This window comes from Microtus ochrogaster, chromosome 5, assembly GCF_000317375.1.
Source record: "Microtus ochrogaster isolate Prairie Vole_2 chromosome 5, MicOch1.0, whole genome shotgun sequence".
Taxonomy (NCBI): Eukaryota; Metazoa; Chordata; class Mammalia; order Rodentia; family Cricetidae; genus Microtus; species Microtus ochrogaster.
In genome coordinates, this window is record NC_022012.1 from 28,862,643 (window position 1) to 28,880,260 (window position 17,618).

The 17,618-nt window shown below is 46.6% G+C and overlaps 1 protein-coding gene across 6 annotated transcripts in view; it reads left to right on the forward strand.

The window, feature by feature from the left end:
- The window catches only part of Kirrel3 (kirre like nephrin family adhesion molecule 3), a 562,524-nt gene that overhangs the window by 233,474 nt on the left and 311,432 nt on the right, over nt 1-17,618 (forward strand). The window lies entirely within an intron of this gene.

Genomic DNA, 17,618 nt, shown 5'->3' on the forward strand with positions numbered 1-17,618 from the left:
TCTTTCCACCCCCTCGTCAATGTTCCCTGAGTCTTAGGTGCCAGAATGTTTAGTCATCGTATTCATTGGGACAGGGCTCCATAGCTCTGCACTTTGACTGATGGTGGTTTTCATAGTGGTCACCATTTGTGTCAAAGAGAAGTTTCTTCTACAAGAAGTGAAGACTTCACTTAAAGCAAGTACAGGCAAAGACTCAGTGGGACCAATAAACTAGACTACTTTGTGGGTAGAAAGAAAGGTTTATTGGAGAATTAAAATTGCAAGTGCTGTCTCAGATTGAGGGTCAGGGAGAACAGCAAAAAGCAGGACATGTTGAGGTGGGGCTAGAGGTGTGAGCTGGAACGGCCCGCCCGTGTGGACTTTAATCAACAGATAATAATAGTTAATAGTTACAGGCTTATCTGAGGCAATCGGAAATGAGATGCCCTTGCTAGAGGTAGTTGTCAGCAGGGGGCAGATAAGGAAAGTAATGGCTTTTCACAACAAACAGAAGACTGCCTTAGGAGATTTCTGGGGAAGGTTAAGAGTAGGTAGCAATCTTCTGTTTACCTGGTCAGAGGCTAGCCTGAGCTGAGCCCTGATGATCACTTAGGACATTGTCAGTGGCATAGCCATTTCTGGATGCTGCTTTGGACCTAACAGCAAGTTTATCACATGTGTGCTTTTCCTTGAATCCATGATGACTTGAGGAAGCCAACTCCATCCCCTCGAGTCGTCAAGGAAACAGACAGGACTGGTTGTTCCCTTGCCCACTCTCCTCTTCAGACATATATATTTCTTCAGGGCAGCTAGAAAAATCCATGGATTTAGATTTTTTAATCATAAGGAATGGAATCTGCATTCTTTCCCACATGAATCTCTGGGAGGAGAAAATAGCAGTGATTAGAGTGTCAGCAATAGGCCAGGTGCCATTCTGATGCTCGAAGACCAGCGAAGTGTCCTCTAATTCCGTGTCAGCTTCCAGGTACAACACCCGGTGATCGTACTCTGCCGAAATGATAATGTTATTATGCAATCATTATTATTAATGCAGTAGTGACATTAATCCCACAACTACATAATTAACCCATCAGCTACTTAACACTTAGGAATCCCTTCAACTCGAATAAGCCTAACCCCGACCTTCTCAAACTCTCTTTCTCATTCTGGGGAGACGGAATCCACAAAATTCCAGAAGGACAAGACTCCTAAAGATGGTTTCAAAACCCAAAGCCCAGTGATTGCTACTTGGTTTAGAAGAGTCACAAAAGCTGCAGGGTTCTGAGATGCTCCCACAGCCTAGGGGAGTCTTCAGTGCTACATCTTCCTGTGCTTTCATAGCTAAGGGGCAGAGATTGCAACTGAGGCAAAGGAGATAAAATAGCTGGGCCATGGTCACAGTCAAGGGAAAGTTGGGATTTGAAGCTGTCTTTCTGCCCTATAGACCACACTCTTTTGTTTTTAATTACTTATGTGCATGAATGTTTTGTTAGCTTGTTGTCTTTGCACCATGTACATGCCTGGTGCCCATAGAGGGCAGAAGAGAACACAAAATCCTCTAGAATTCAAATTATGGATGACTCTGAGTCGCCCTGTTAGAGCTGGGAATCGAACCTGAGGCCTCTGGAAGAGCAGTCAAGCTTTTGGCCACTGAGCCGTCTCTCTAGCCCCTTAGACCACACTCTTACTGGAATGTCCTGTACTGTGGTTGACAAGGGTAGACTGAGAAGCATGGACATTTTGCTGCTGTTGCTGTTGTTTCTTCTTTGTCCTCTTCCATTTTATCTCTTCATGCTTTTCCTCTTGAGCCTTCCTCCTCTCATAAGTTCCTGACAAACTCTGGAGTCTTCCGTTTTGCACTCAGAAGTCATCAGAGACGAGACTGCATCTGCAGCGTGCAGTGCATAATTTCCTTGCACAGCTTTTGAACCAATGGCCACTCTTGCCCCCTAAGAGCTCACCCTCTGAAATTACTGTGACTCTCCCAAGAAACAGCTAGATGTGGAGACAATCGTCTCTCTGTGTGACAAATGCCGGCAGAATCAAGTCGATTTGGCTGGCAGAAGAGAAGCTGCAGCAATGTCTTTAAAACAACTTTCAGGTTCATAACAGAGCCATCGAAAGCTTCCCAGCTGCTCTCGGTTGCCAGCAAGAACAGAGCAGAAGGAAAACTGACTCATTCAAAGCAATAGACATCCTGATTATGTATAGGAACTTTCTGGCTGTGAAGAGTTACAGAGAGGATGAGCTGGTTGCTGGAGCAGGTTGTCCTTGAAGATCTTCTAGAATAAGATACTTTGCTTCGTGAGGCATTGGAGACCTCAGGAGCAGGCTGGACAAGCTGAGAAGGAAGGTCCCACTGTACCAGCCAAAGGGTTCTGCAGGATGCATTCAGAGCACGAGTGTAGACTATGGACAAGAAGAGGAAGTGTTATCAATTCTAGGGGGGGAATTCCACAGAACAGACGCAAGATAGAACATAGTTAGTCTAAATAATCCAGATTGATTTCCCTGTCGAAATCACACATGTACACATCCACATGGAGAAACTAGACAAGATCATATTAAGATAACTAACTTAATTGGATTTATAAAAATCTATAAATGTGCTTATCTCCTAAGAGATAGGTTCCCTGAAAACCCAGGCCTTTTTTAGAGTGGCAACCCCACATGTTTTATTAGGTACACTCAGACGGGGAGAAGCATGAGCATCGGTTGTCCTGGTTCAGATGCGGGGGCTGCCATTTGTCAGCTCGTGATGTGTGGGGTAGATCTGCACCCTGTATCTTTATCTGTAAAAGCAGAAACATCAGACCTATTTGCTATGTGAAAATAGAGGCCCTCCAATTGGACAATACTTGTAAATGTCCCACAAGAAGGCTTAGTGCTTTTCCACTTTTTTTTAACATTTTTTTATTTATTTATTTTTGTTTTGTTTTGTTTTGTTTTTTTCGAGACAGGGTTACTCTGTGGTTTTGGAGCCTGTCCTGGAACTAGCTCTGTAGACCAGGCTGGTCTCGAACTCACAGAGATCCGCCTGCCTCTGCCTCCCGAGTGCTGGGATTACAGGCGTGCGCCACCATCGCCCGGCTTTTTTTTTTTTTTTAACATTTTATAGGATGTTTTTGAATCCAGCTTGGATTGATGAACCCAGTCTTACCAGTCTCCCTCCAAAATGCAGAACTGCCACTGCTATCCCTGGCAAATTCACGCACCCTTCTCATGCATCTCAGACAATACCCTGCAGACAGAGCCTTGTTTCCAAAGAAGACAAGAGTCTTTGGCTGGGCACCCTTGAAACTTCCCTGCAAGCTCCAGGCTCCTGCACTGGAGACCATTCCGTACACCCACAGGCTCTAACTGATGGCCATTTTCCTGGTTCTTCCAGGAAATAAGATCCTGGCATCAGGGGGAGATGCTGAGGAGGAAGTACCATATCAGAATTCCTGAACTAAGAAATAAATGCCACGGTTCTGGCCACCAGGTTGCTAGCATGGCTTTGGTCAGATCACCTCACTGCCAATGCCTCAGTAGAAACAATCATTTATTCAGTACCTACTGTGTGCCAGGGACCTATCCATTCCATCCTTTTTTTTTTTTCAATAAACATAATAATTTTCAGAGTAGAGACTGTAGGTTCATTCTTCAGAGGAGGAGGTAAACAACCGAGGTTTCGTAAAGAGGCGAACTTTCATTGAGGGCCACTGATAGCTGCAAGGGAGTGAAACACGGACACTGGAACCCAGCATGGGTGACATCAAAATATGAACTCATTCCTTTATCTGGTCCCGACTTGGTTTCTTCAAGTAGGAAACATGGTTCATCTATGATCTCCAGGGTCCTCCGTGGCTCAGATAGAAATGTGTATGTAATTCTGGAAGCTTTTTGGTTCTATCTATCAACCAGATTGAGTGTACTGATATCAGAGTCCAAAAACACAGAACAAGTGTCAATTCCTACATAGACCACCACTTAATATTTTCTGTCCCTTTACAGACTGGTGTTGGGGACAGGCATTGTTGACTTTTAGTGGGTGAGCGGGGAGGTACATGGGGACAGAATGCTTTACTGAACAGAGTACTTTGATAAACAAGCCACTTGAAAAGGGATCCCTCTTCCTCTGGATCTGCTCCTGTCTATAGTCAGGAGCCCTCTGTTAACCTCTTCCCCCTTACATGATCTTCCTGGTACCCATCAGCCCAGGGGCCCAAGAGAAAAGCCACACAAATGAGGCAGTGAGCTTTCTTTATTGGTACTGAGGAACGAAGGGACAAGCTGAGCAACGGTAGTCAGTGCCATTGAGAAAAGGTACAGGAGACCCGAGCCAAACATAAACACCAACCAATGTTCCAGGGATTAGCCGATCAGTCATTATCTGGAGAGAATGAGAGAACCAAATGCTCACAGCTGAGAAAGGATCCGGCTCCGAGGGAACACATTCAGTCTATAAAAAACCCCACACAAACAGTACAAATGAAGAACGAATCTCTGCTCCAAAGACTCAGGACAAGGTCCTGTAACCCTCGGTTTGGAGTAGAAGATGGAAGACCCAATAGAAGGAATTTCAAGCTAGGAGCTGCTCCCGCGGGGGCGGGGGGAGAGGGAGCGCAGGTACCAAGAGAAGCTCTGGGGAACACGGTGGCAGCGCCCCACTGCTGCCTGGAGACTAGAGGAGAGAGATTAAATGCAAATAGGAAGAGCAGCCAAGGCGGCCTGGGAAGGCTGCACGGGGTCAAATAAGATCTAAAGCCTTCTTGCGCCTAGGAGTCAATGACCTGAGGAGTAATTACTTGCTCTTGCAAATTGCTTGGTAAATACATTGAGTAAATCAAAGACGCCAGTTTCAGCAGCTTGCTGGCTAGGGACCAGTGCCGGCTAGATCTCGTGCAAGGATTCCTCTGTTCGTGAGACTTTATAAGCCCGTTGGATGGCTCAGGTGCCCAGTTTAATCCACAGTTACTAACGCAGAAGTTTCACTTGTTGGTGAGGCTGCAGGCTGAGCCTGCCTAGTCTGGGCGCCCTTCCTCAGCCCTCTCTCCTGCCTCCTCGGGCAGGCTACTTTCTGTCCTTCCTGCCCCACCCTCCCCTCCAACAATATTAATGACTGCCGCCTGAGTAGTTGAGAGGAGCGAGGCTTCTCCTCCACAGAGCCTGTTTAGAGATGGCCCAAAAAGCCTGCTGGGAATAATTCTCGCCGTAGGCGAGTTCAAGAATTATTGATGAAATAACCTTTTGGGGCCTGAGTCTGGGTTTTTGCAGATGCGACGGCAAGATTATTGTTTAAGTGGGGACTTGATCAGGCGGTGACCTAGAAAACATTTAGTTCTTTTATTGCTTTCACAGCTTCCTGGGGCGAGCACAGCCTTCTGACTAAGACGCTGGGGCAGCTTATTGGGAAAGGGTGTGAAAGGCAGCAAGCAAGACAGGGTGATTGTCTGCACTCTGCCCGGAAGCTAGGACGCACCTGGGCGGGGTGAGAGCGATTCAAGCTTTCCCAGGTCTTTTACTAAGATCCTACTCAAAACAGTGTAGTTTTGTTGTTGTTGTTGTTGTTGTTGTTGTTGTTGGTGGTGGTGGTGGTGGTGGTGGTGGTGGTGGTGGTGGTGTGTGAATGTGTGTTTGATTTTTTTGGTTTTGTTTGGTTTGGTTTGGTGTGGGGGGGGGAGGGATTGGCCATTTTTACCCTTAAAAGGCCAAGCTCCCTGTGATTCAAAGAACTGTAACTCCTTACCTAGGGAAGCTGTTAATGACGGAACAGAACTGTATAGGGCCAGCTGTGCCAAGCATCCTCACTGAATGAATGGAAGCTTACTCAGGCAGGCTACATCTAGCCTCAGGGACGGGAAAAGAAGGTACCTGATACCTCTGTGCTGGAGAGGAGGCTTGGATGACTGACTTTCTAGAGACGAGGAGCCAGGAAGTCTTACCTGCAGCGACAGACAGACGGGCCTAGAATGGTATGCAGGGGTGTTGTCATAACTACCTTTCTGAACTGCCCTTGCCTCACCCCTTCCTTCATCTGCTCAGTGTGCACTTCAGAGCATGCGTGGCCGAGAAAAGGAATTAGAACCAGGAAACCAAAGCAGAGAAGCATCACTCATACAACGAGAGTCTACACACCACTGGCCTTGGGGTCCACTAACCTGAGCCAGAATCTCTAGGGGAGGGGCTGGTGTCTTAGGGTTTCAATTGCTGTGAAGAGACACCATGACCACAGAACTCTTATAAAGGAGAAACATTTCATTGGGGTGGCTTACATCTTGTTACAACACGGTGGCATGCAGGCAGACATGGTGCTGGAGGAAGCACCTAGAGTCTCACATCTTGACCTGCCTACAGCAGGAAATGGTCTGAGTGTCACACTGAGTGAAGTTTGTGTTATCATTTTGCTTACCTTCCCTGTCTCCTGGGTACCCAGTCCTTTTAACAGACAAGTTCTGCCCACCCTCCATCTCCCCCTCCTCCCACCAAGGCAAGCTGACCTTGTGCCTTCTCTGCATTCCTTCTCTCTCTCTGTCCATCCCTCTTCTGAAGAAGTAACTACTGCCTCTCTCCTTTCTCCCTGTCCCCCTTCTTTCTTCTCTCTCTCCTCCCTCTTTCCTCTTTCTCTGTGCCCCTTTCTCTCTCTCCCCTTCTCCCTTCCTCTGTATAACTCCTTACTCTTATGCCATTCCTAATATCCACTAAATAAACTCTATACCCCAGCTCTCTCTGCACGACATATCTGTCTGTCTCCCACCTACAAGGGGACCTGCCCTGCCAGAGTCACACCGCCTTGAATCTTTCTGTTTGAGAAAAGAAAACCTCAAATCCTACCCCCACAGTGACACACTTCCTCCAACAAGGCCACATCTACTCCAACAAAGCTACACCTCCTAATAGTGCCACTCCCTATGAGCTTATGGGGGCCAATCACATTCAAACTACCACAGCTGGAGAGTGAAGATTTGTTATCCGCTCCATGGAAGGAGTACCAGCTCATGGAGGGTGGAGATGGTGACTTGGGAGGTAACTGTGATGTGGGATATACTCCAGACTAGAAGTCACAAAAAGCTGGGACTTGGGTAGCCTCAGGACCACATGCAAGGAGGCAGAACTTCTATATAGATGTATCCAACAAGAGATGGTTGAATGAGAGAGTAGAAAGAGCTCTTGATCCCTGGGGTTGTGGTGGCTAGTGGTGTCAGTGGCAGGGGCTTAGGGAGACATGGGAGGGGCTTAGATTGGAAGATCTTTAGTGTGGTGCATCTGCAGGACCTGCCAGCAGAGATGCCTAGCAAGTCATTTGCTATTTGAATGTGTGGCTTGAAAGATAGAGGCCACTCATGGCTGGAGATGGGAGTTTTGAAGTCTGGATCCGCAGCCATCTCCTGCATAACAGGGTCCTTGTTATGGTTTAGGTAAAATGCTGCGGTTCCCCAAGTAGCCCGTGGGCCATGAGGGCTAACAAGTCCTCTAGGCAGGGAGCCACGCAGCAGGTGAGAGACAGAGACGGATGGGCATGCCATGCAGAGAAAGTGGGTATTTATTTAGTGGGTTATGGAGGGGTAAGGGAAGGGGAGGAGGGAGAAGAGCACAGAGAGCGAGAGAGAGAGAGAGAGAGAGAGAGAGAGAGAGAGAGAGAGAGAGAGAGAGAGAGAATATGAGAGGGGATGAGAAGGGGGAGGAAGAGAGAGGTGGAAGTTTCAGGAAAGAGACCAAAAGGAAGGAGCTCAGGCTGGAAGCCAAAGGAAAATCAGCTTGCCTTGGTAGGAGGGGGAGAGAGTGGGAGTGGTTTGTCTCTTAAAAAGACAGGACAGACCATCACAGTCCTAAAACACCAGGCCAAGGCAATTCCTGTCTCCTCTGCATGTAGAACAGGGTACAACTCTTCCTCCCTGGTTTGTATTTGTTTTCCGCAACTGATTCTCTACCGACAAACAGGTTAAGAGCAAAGACAGGGTCATATTGCTAACACCTCTATTGGATCCCACAAGACTATACACAGCTGACAGACCAATAGACTAATCCACAGGAAGTGTATATGTACACGTCCACATGGAATAATCCATTTTGCAGAGCTGCAGGAACACTTGTCATTTGGAAAAGTTGCTGTCATATTTGCGGAAACCTTGTGAGGCCATGATTCTCCCTTCAAAATGGGATTCATTCCCAAAACACCTCAGCAGTGTAACTTCTCCTACACAGACAAGGAAATGACCTCTTCATTCCCCCACACGGTGAGGCCTTAGAGCAATGGCATTCACTTTTTGTTCTAACAGTCAAATTTACATAGAGTCAATCCCACAAAATTGCCTGCTAACAGACCACATAGAAATTTCTAAAGAAGACAGGCACTGAATAGGAAGGTAGGTGTGCCTCCTTTGCTGACAAACAAATCTGAGTGTCCCCAAAGCTGGATATCACAAAAGAGATTGGGTGAGGAGAATGGGTGAATCCAGGATTGAGGGACATATAGTAACTATCTAACAGTTTGGAATATCAGGCATTTCTCCTTGGATGCTGGCTCTTTCCTGGGTGCTGCTTTTGTAATGGTAAAAGTGAAATGCTACAGGCCATGAACATCCTATTCTGAGCCCTGAGGGGTACTGAGGCTGGTACTCAAGCCTCCCCCATATGCCTCAGGCACATGAGTTGTTGGTTGTTTTTAAGTTGTTAAATGGGGCTGGGTGATAACTCTGCCAGGAAAGTGCTTGCCTTGCAAGTGGAGGACCTGAGTTTGAATCACAGAACAAAAGTCAAAATGTAACAACATGTACTTATGATTATAGTACACCAGTGGGGAGGCAGAGACAGAAGCATCCTTGGGGCTTACTGATCAGCCAGCCTGAGATACTTGATGAGCTCCAAGCCAGAAGAGACACCATCTCAAAAGGGGGGGGGGGTGAAACCCAAGGAACAAGTCTCCAAGTCTCCAGGCTGACTTCTGTCCTTACACACACACACACACACACACACACACACACACACACACACACCACATAAATAGAATTGGTAAATTAGTGAAGAAAAAGGACATAGGCAATAGGGGAAACAGCATGGGCACAACTTCAGGGGTCACTAACATTTAACAAGCAGGTAGAAGATAGATCTACCATTAAATAAATAAACTAACAAAGAAGTGGGGCACACTATAACCCCAGAACTCAGGAAGCTGATGCAAGGCTCTGTCTCTAACAAACAATCTGACAGCATTTAAGAGAGTATAAAGAACAGTAGGGGTGAGAAAGGGTGGAGCGAAAGAACAGAGTGACATGGGAAAAGAAAAATAGTACCGCTTCCAGCATCAGTTGCTACCAAGAGGCCAAGCAGAGCCTCTTTTGACTGCATCCCACCATGGTGAGTGGATACCATCATGGCCATGGCAGGGGTGCAAGAGACTGGGGGCAATGGAGTGGACACAGAAAGAAGGAAGAGTAGAAAGTAGGAGACTGAGACAAAGTCCAGGAGATACTGCACAGAAAAACAGAAAGCCAGGGTCTAGAAGGGACAAACAACTCAGCTGCTCTTTCAAAAAAAAAAAAATGCCTAAAAGATCCCAGGAGAACTACTTAACACTTTCAGAGGGCAGCGTGACAAATAACCTCAGATCTCCCACTAGACCCCATCTTTTAAAGTTCCCACCACCTCTGGTCGTACTGGAACCACATCTCTAAGGCATAAAACCCTGGGGGAGAAACCACACCCAGTGTTAGAAACAGGAAAGCTGGGTGGTAGGACTGACCCGACCTGCCTGGATTCTGTTTGTATTATCTCTGTGATCTCTATTGGCCTTGTCTTGTTTTGGTGCAAGTATTTGAGAATGGAGATTGGGGACAGGGACAACAAAGAACCCATGGAAATGGCTGTTCCAAGTATTTAGGCACATGCAGTCAGTCCTCTGGGGGTGGGGACTGCCTGTGGTTTGTTTCCTTTCTCTTCTTTTTTTCTTTCTTCCGTCTGTTTCCCCCATCTTGATCTTGTTTCACTAGCTTCAGTTCATGAGGCCACATTGTAAAATTTCATTTTGTCTTTTTCTCAGATGTTGAAATGTGAACCAACGGCTGTTTTTAATAGCTAGGGAGTCGTTTAGACTTTTTCGTCTTCTTCTTTTGAATTACAACAAGGTTTACTACAAAGCTTGACTCAGAAGCTGCAATTTCAGTGCACTATTGTGTATCACAGGGATGTTGCCGCAGATCCAATTCAGAGAGTCTCTGGTGCAGAAGCCTGGAGAGTAGAAGCAGGCTTGGAGGGAGGTCCCTGTATCCTCTCCAGCTAAGAACCAGAGGCAGATGACTGGGATGTATGTAAGGAGGCACCCATTGGGGACCAGGATCTCCCTCTCCAAACACAACTGCTGATGGATTCCACCTAGAGGGGCCTACCACCTCCAACCTGCTGTGTTTTAAACTCAGCTTATTGCATCTTCAGTCAGCCAGGGCTGGGACATAACCAACCACAGGGCAGGCTGTCCCTCCCTTACAAAGTTAACATTCTAGCAGGAAGCCATACTCAAAATGTTATGCCCAGTTTGTGAGGACCCCAAAAGACCACTAGGGAGACCTACTCACCAAAATGCAAAAGCAAGGTTTATCGTGTGCACGTTACAAGCCAGCAAGGACCTTGTCTGAGCAGCAGCAAGAGGAGGTACCCTGCCCTTCTAGAGGGCATTACTTAAAGGTAAAACCCAGAAAAGTTACTTTAGCAGGGTGTGTGCTGGCAGGTGATTCTATCTACAACTGTAGGAACACTAGGAATTTCCTTCGGGTGGTCTGTTCCTGGGTGGTCTCAGTTTGTGGTCTTTATCCGAACCAGGTATTGCCTCAGGGTAAACTACTGAGACTCGGGTCTCTAATGAGCTTGTCATGTCTGGGTCCTACAAAAACCCTAGTGATGTGGGCATAAGCATTATAATCAATAGAAGAACTTTCCTTTCTCTGTGATTTCCACACAGTTTCAGTTACCCCTGGTCAACCTTTTGTCTCAAAGGTTAAAAATTCTGGAAGTAATTCATAAGTTTTAAATAATTTTTATTATAGTACATTACCATAACTGCTATTTACTATTCCTTGTCATTGTTAATTTCTTATTTCCTAATTTATAAATTATACTTTATCATAGATGTGGATGTGGTAGAAAAATGTAATACATATAGGCTTTTGTGTGAGCCATGAGTTCAGAACTTCACTGGGGATCGTGGAATACATTCTCTGAGGGAAGGTAGGGGGCTGATATTGCTGGGTGCTTGCTGCTTGACAGGCTTCACCATGGAGTGAAAGTAATGGTCTGCTCTGTTCCTTTAAGAAACAAGCCACACCCATTCCCTCTCCCCCATCCACTGAGTCAAGCTGATCTTTAGCTTCCAGCCCAAGTCCCTTCCTTTCTGACTCCCTCTTGAAGAGGCAGCTTCTGTCTCTCCCTTCTCCCCATTTTTCCCCTTCCCCCTCCCTCCTCTCTCTCTCTCTTTCTCTTCTTCTTCTTCTTCTTCTTCTTCTTCTTCTTCTTCTTCTCTTCCTCCTCCTCTTTTTCCTCCTCTTCTCCCCTTCTTTCCTTCTCTCCTTTCTCCTTCCATAACCCACTAAATAAATATCCAACCTCACACTGCATGGTGTGCCTATCTGTCTCTGTCTCTTGCCCACCACGTGGCTCCCTGCCTGGGACCCAGCTGCCTTCTGAGACCTGTGGCTTGGTTTCATGGTGTGCCCATCTGTCTGTCTCTCCACATGGGACTGGCTGCCCCATCGAGGTCTCTCACGCACCACATGGCTCCCTGCCTGGGACTCATGGCCTGCTGCAGCCACTCCGGGAGCTGCGCCCTCCTTGCCTAGGACTGGCTGTTCTCGGGACCACCTGCCCCACCACTTTGGGGACCTGCAGCGTGATCTCATGGTTCGCTGCACACTGCAGCCACTTGAGGATTCACCTCATTTTACTTTTACCATAACAGTGAAGAACAGGAATCTCCAGATCACTGGAGACCTAGAAAACTTTTTGAATCCTTTTCCTCAGTCTCATTGACCCCATTGGTACTCCACGAGATCTGTAGCTCCATCCTGCTCCCATACTTCCTTCTATCCCCTACTTCCTCTCTAATCCAGCAACCTAGACCACTTTACTCATTAAACCTTGAATGTACAACACTCTCTGGCCTCCCTGCCTCCAGCTTCCCTTCTATATAGCTTATATAATACTTCCAGATGAATTTTACAGAAAGGCAGCTCCCCTGTTCAATAACTTAGTGATTCATTCAATGAATACTTATCAAAATGTGTTTGTGTTTCAAAGGAGAAGCTGGTGTTGCTTGAGCTCATTGACTAAAGATAAAGCACCTCTTCAACTGTGAAGACCTTTAAAATCCTCTTTACTGACACTGGTAGCCTTTTTCCCAAAGGCCAGTTGTCCAGGGTCATCTTCATGAGTAGCCCGTTTCCCACCTCCCCAAACATAGCCCTGGCTTGCTGGATCCTCTGTCCCTTGTCTTGTGCCCTGCCTCCCAGAACACTTCTTGCCATTCCTATTTATTAAAATTGTACCCATCAATCCCCAGTCTCAGTTTCATGCCACCTCCTCCTCATGAAGCCAAGCAGAAGTACTAAAGTAGTCACCGCCATGGATAACATTCCCAGTAAAAGCTCCATAGCCTTATGTCTTATCCACACGTACATGAAAGGGCCCTGCAGTCTGTGTGTATGTCAGCCATTGGAAAATGGCTGTGCTGCAGAAACAGTGCTGGGCAACTCAGCCTTGTTGGCTGAGGTAACCATCACAACCATCATATGAAGTAGGTCCCATGATTACAGATGAGAGGAGCTCAGTATAGAGACGAGAAGTGAGGTGACTTGCTTACATTGGGTCACACATGGAGTTAGTGGGAAAGCAAAGAATTAAACCCAATGTTGAGGAGCTCTTGTGCGTATAATACGACACTGCTGTTTATCAGGCAAGAATTCTGTAAACAGGCATGCAGTTATTTTGCAGTATTTTGTGTGCAATACACCTTCACAGTTATATCCCTATATCTCCCAGATGTGCAGCAATAAATACCCGTGAATGAAGCAATAGGATTCCCAATTCCCTGACTCCTCCTCCAGAGTGTTAGGTTACAGGCAAGCGCCCATGCCCATCTCACTTATACGCGGGTTCTGGGGACCCAGACTGCCATCCTCAAACCTAAAAGGCAAGCACTTTACTCATTGAGCCATCTCTCTAGCCCTACTATATGATTCCTATATAGCTACCTACCTCCTGTCTACAAAGTGACTCTACGAAATTAGTCTCCCACCAGACTACAGGAGGAACTGTGGTCACACTAGCCAAGTGACACAGCTAGAGTTATCAGCACCAGCCCCCACTCTCAAGTCATCTCACTGGCTGGGTTTTTGTTGTTGGGTTCTTTTTTTTCTCTCCACCAGCTCCTCTGATTTTCAGCCTAGCTGAAAGATAAGATATAGTCTCAACATTGGGCAAGAAACAAGCCCATATCTCCATCTGCCCTGGCTAAGGGGATCTTAAATTGGTTTTCCTGACTCCTCTCTCTGAGGAGGTCTTTACTGATGGCATCATATCAGATAAGCTCAGCAGGAGACAGCCCCTGGGCAGCTGACCTAGAAACTCCAAACCGCAGAAAACCATGTCTTTGACCTGCAAGTGCCTTGTTATTGGGTTTTGTTTAATGCAGATCTATCATCATTGGGATCTCCTTCTTGTCTCTTTAGAAAAAAAGTCATGTTGCCCAGCAACCAGCATGTCAGTGATGCCCCAAAGCTGTTGATCAATATGGTGCTCGCTGCCTAGCCTTTCCTTGAAGTCGCATTTGCTTCCCAGTTCCAAAATCCAGTGTCCGGTGATTTCTTAACAGCTGGATAATGTATGGAAAAGAAAATAATAAGATTTGGAGTTGGACATCTCTGGATCGATGCCATAGTTCAACCACATTCCGACTGTGTGATGTTGAAAGCCGCTTGCCCTCTCTGAATTTCTGTTTCTTAGTCCCCGGGATGCAAGGGCTTTCATAGGAAATCTCTGGTTCCTTTCCATCCTGAATCCTGTGACTTGGGATGAGAGCTGCTCCTTACTGCCCAAGTTCAGTGCAATACAGGGACCGAGTTCTGATTTGTGGTGGCCGTGTTATGGTATCTGCACACCTCAGTGTAGCATGTACAATGGGCCTGAGCCGTGGAAAGGGTAGGATATGTTGTCTTCCCCACGGATACCCCTTTTCCCACTTCTCTTGCTTCAGTGACAAAGCTCCTTTACATACAGACAGACAGCCACTCTCTGGGAAATCCCCAAGAAATACCATCCATATGTTTTTGAGTCATTTACACTGAACCCATCATAATATTGTTCTTTGAGGATCCATTTACATTTGTTCTAAAGACTTATTTTAAAGCTTATGCAAATGAGTGAGATTAAGGTTGCATTCTGGAAGCCGAAGCTGGAAAATGGGAAGTTCAATTTAAAGCGGATGCAAATAGAGCTTCCCACGTGTTCCTCCTTGGCCTAAGTGTCCTCCATTCAACCCCCTGGTGCCCACAGACCCACAAGCTTCTCCACCCGAAAACTCTGAGTGATGGAGTTAGGAGGAGTAAGAAGAACAGCAGATTGGGAACCTAACTCTTCCCCTCTTAATAGACCTGTGGCCCTATGTGTGTGTTGCAACTTCCTGGGCTTTGGTGTCTTTATTTGAGAGCCACCCAAAACCTCCATGACTCCAAATATCAGATACTAAAATTGCCTAAGAAGTAGGTCCTTTCATTCTGTGTCCTACTGACAGAGTCCCCAAGAATAAAGCCCCAGAATTTAAACCACACATGATCTCCCCACTATAAGATATCTCCTCTCTAGCCACACAGTGCTTGAGTTTCTTGCTGAGTGTGTTCTTTTCAACCAGCATTTCTCTACTATATGCTGAAAGTTCCATTCTCTTCCAGCCCCAGGATAGACTCTTTCTTGGGTGCTTTTGTTTGTTTGTTTGTTGTTTGTTTGTTTGTTTTGAAGATTCGTGATTTATTAATTAGTCAGCCTCAACACAGTATGGTAGAATACTAAGATGTGAGTCTCGGTATCAAAAAAAAGTTAGAACCCCTGCAAGGGTTGGTGTACTTTCCCTGTGGGTGGATGGGTGGAAAAACACAAAAATATTAAATGAGAGAATGAAAAGACCACAAAGGCTGTGTTGTGAAAATTATAGGTGTTGTTTTCATACGTGTGCACCTGTGGGCATGTGGAGGGGTGTGATGCGGAGACCAGGGGTGTGATTTCTCAGGGACCAGCCACCTTGGTTTTCGAGACAGGGTCTCTCATTGGCTTGGAACACACCAATCATATACTAGGATGGCCTGATTAAATTAATTAGTGATCTGCCTGTCTCCACTTCTCCAGTGCTAGTATTAGAAGCAAATGCCACCATTCCTGGTTTTTCTGCATGGGTTCTGGAGTTCAGACTCAGGTCTTCATGGCAAGCACTTGACAAAATAAGTGATTTTTCCAGCCACCATCATATATAGTAGCACTGTAGGGATGGGAGCTAGAACGTGGACCTGTGTTCCATGGAATGGGAAAAGATAAAACAAGGTCAAAGGGTCCAGCTCACACCAACAAAGAAAAAGAGGCACAAAGCCCATGTGTGGAGAGGACACTCTTTCTTGGACGCCAACTACCTCTTCCTATTGTTAGGAAGAGTCACCTACCTTGTGTGACGCTGGAGGTAACTTCCCATGGCTTTCCATCCTGGGCTTTTAGACATGGTATCCGATGTTGTCACCTCATCCCTAGCCTGCTACTCTGATTAACCCCACGCTCTAACATAAGCACTGCCCAATGACACCTCCAAGAGCCTTCACTTGTTATACCTTGGGGAATTCTCAAGGAACAAATTATATCTTCTGCTCAGTTTTCTTTATTCAAGGAGCGTGACCTCATTTTAAATGTAAATCTAGCCTAGGGGTGTAGTTCAGTGGCAGAGCACTTGCCAAGTGAGAGCAAGGCCCTGGGTTTGATCCCTAGCACCACTAATTAATTAGCTAATTAATTAATTAAAATGAATGTAAAGCTAGCCAGCATTACATCTATGCTCCCAACCAAAAAAAAAAAAAAAAAGATTGCATCAGACCCTTAGCTATGCCAAAGTAAGAACTCATTCTGTCTGTGTGTCTTTGTGCACTTCTGTGCTGTGTGTACCACGCTGTCTCTTGCTCTACTGAGATACCATGTGCTCCCCTGTCAGGTCTCGGGGCTTACGTAGATCCTGGGTCAGGCAATAGCAAGAATGTCCTCCAAGGTAAAAGGAAAAAACGCTGCCGGAGAGCAAAGCTCTGTCATAGCAACAGGGAACAAATACACAAGGTGCTTCCTGGAAGGAAGACGTCTGTGAGTTGGCTATGTGTGTCTCACTTCTACCTCAGGGCACCTAACAGCCACCAAAGGCTGGCTTGGTATGTTCACGAGGACCTTCTCCACAGGAAAAGGATGCTGTCTTCCCTGACTTTCACACCCAAGCACTGGAACCTCTTTCCGTCCTATTTATAAAACTGGACGTCGATTGCTGCTTCTCTCCAGCCCTACGGTGCGTTTCCTCTCATTAACCACAGTGGAACTCCCTTCTGCAGCCTGCATTACCTGCCCAAAAACGGATGTGGGGAGAAAACAAACTAGATGCTGCTCAGAAAAAGAGAAACCTTGAAAACAGAAAGCGGCGGCTTAACTTTCTTAAAAAAAGAGAAAGCTGGGAGACACATAAACTAATGGGCCCCATCATTTCGAGGGAAGCTGGATTTTAAGTCATCTTTGCTTGCTTTCTGCCCCCCCCCCCCCCCCCCCCCCCCGTCCCTTCTAGTGAATTGAGACAAATCTGTAGTTCACCTGGATGGACGATTAGATTTCCCCTTCTCGGTTGCAGCAGTGAAATATTTCTATAATATTAAACCTGTCAAACTGATCAAAGTGCAGTGTCAAAATTTTAAGCATGCCTCCTTGTCCAATCCCCTCCGCTCCGGCAGCACGGAGCACATTTTATTTGCCTGCCCCCGAACTCCCTGAGGTTTTTAAAATCTGCCGCACGTTGTTTCGTCGTCGTCGGGGGCGTTGGCGGCATTGTTGTTGCAGGTGTCTGCCACGGCCGACATTGATGGCAGGAGTACTCACTCATTCACTGCCTGCCAAGCACGCCGCACACCTCCGAATGCCGCTTGCTCTGCCACACTCCTGCCTGAATGAAATACGAGTGTCAGTTGCACGTTGCCACTACGCTGTAATGTGGAACCACCCAGCCAGGTGAGCATAGGAGTGGGTCCTTGTTAGCAGGGGCTGCCTCTGCAGCCTGCACACTGAATACGCTTTGGGCGTTATCTGACTCCACCAATGCCTTAGTGCCTCCGAGTCCCAGTTTCTCCCTATATAAGTGAAAGAGTCCCACGGATACCTGTCTGCTCACATGCGCAACATGACGCGGAAGAACAGGAAGCCTGTGACTAGGCCCAGACAAAGCCAGATGAAGATTATTATGGCTTGACTTCCCAAGATGCAATTCGCACTAGAGGACCCATGCTTTCCAAGCTGATGTGAATCTGAGGGAAGGGTTCTGCATAGAAGCTAGCTAGCCTCATGTGAATCTGAATGTTTCCATTCTGCCATTTTCTTTTTTTTATTATTTTTTT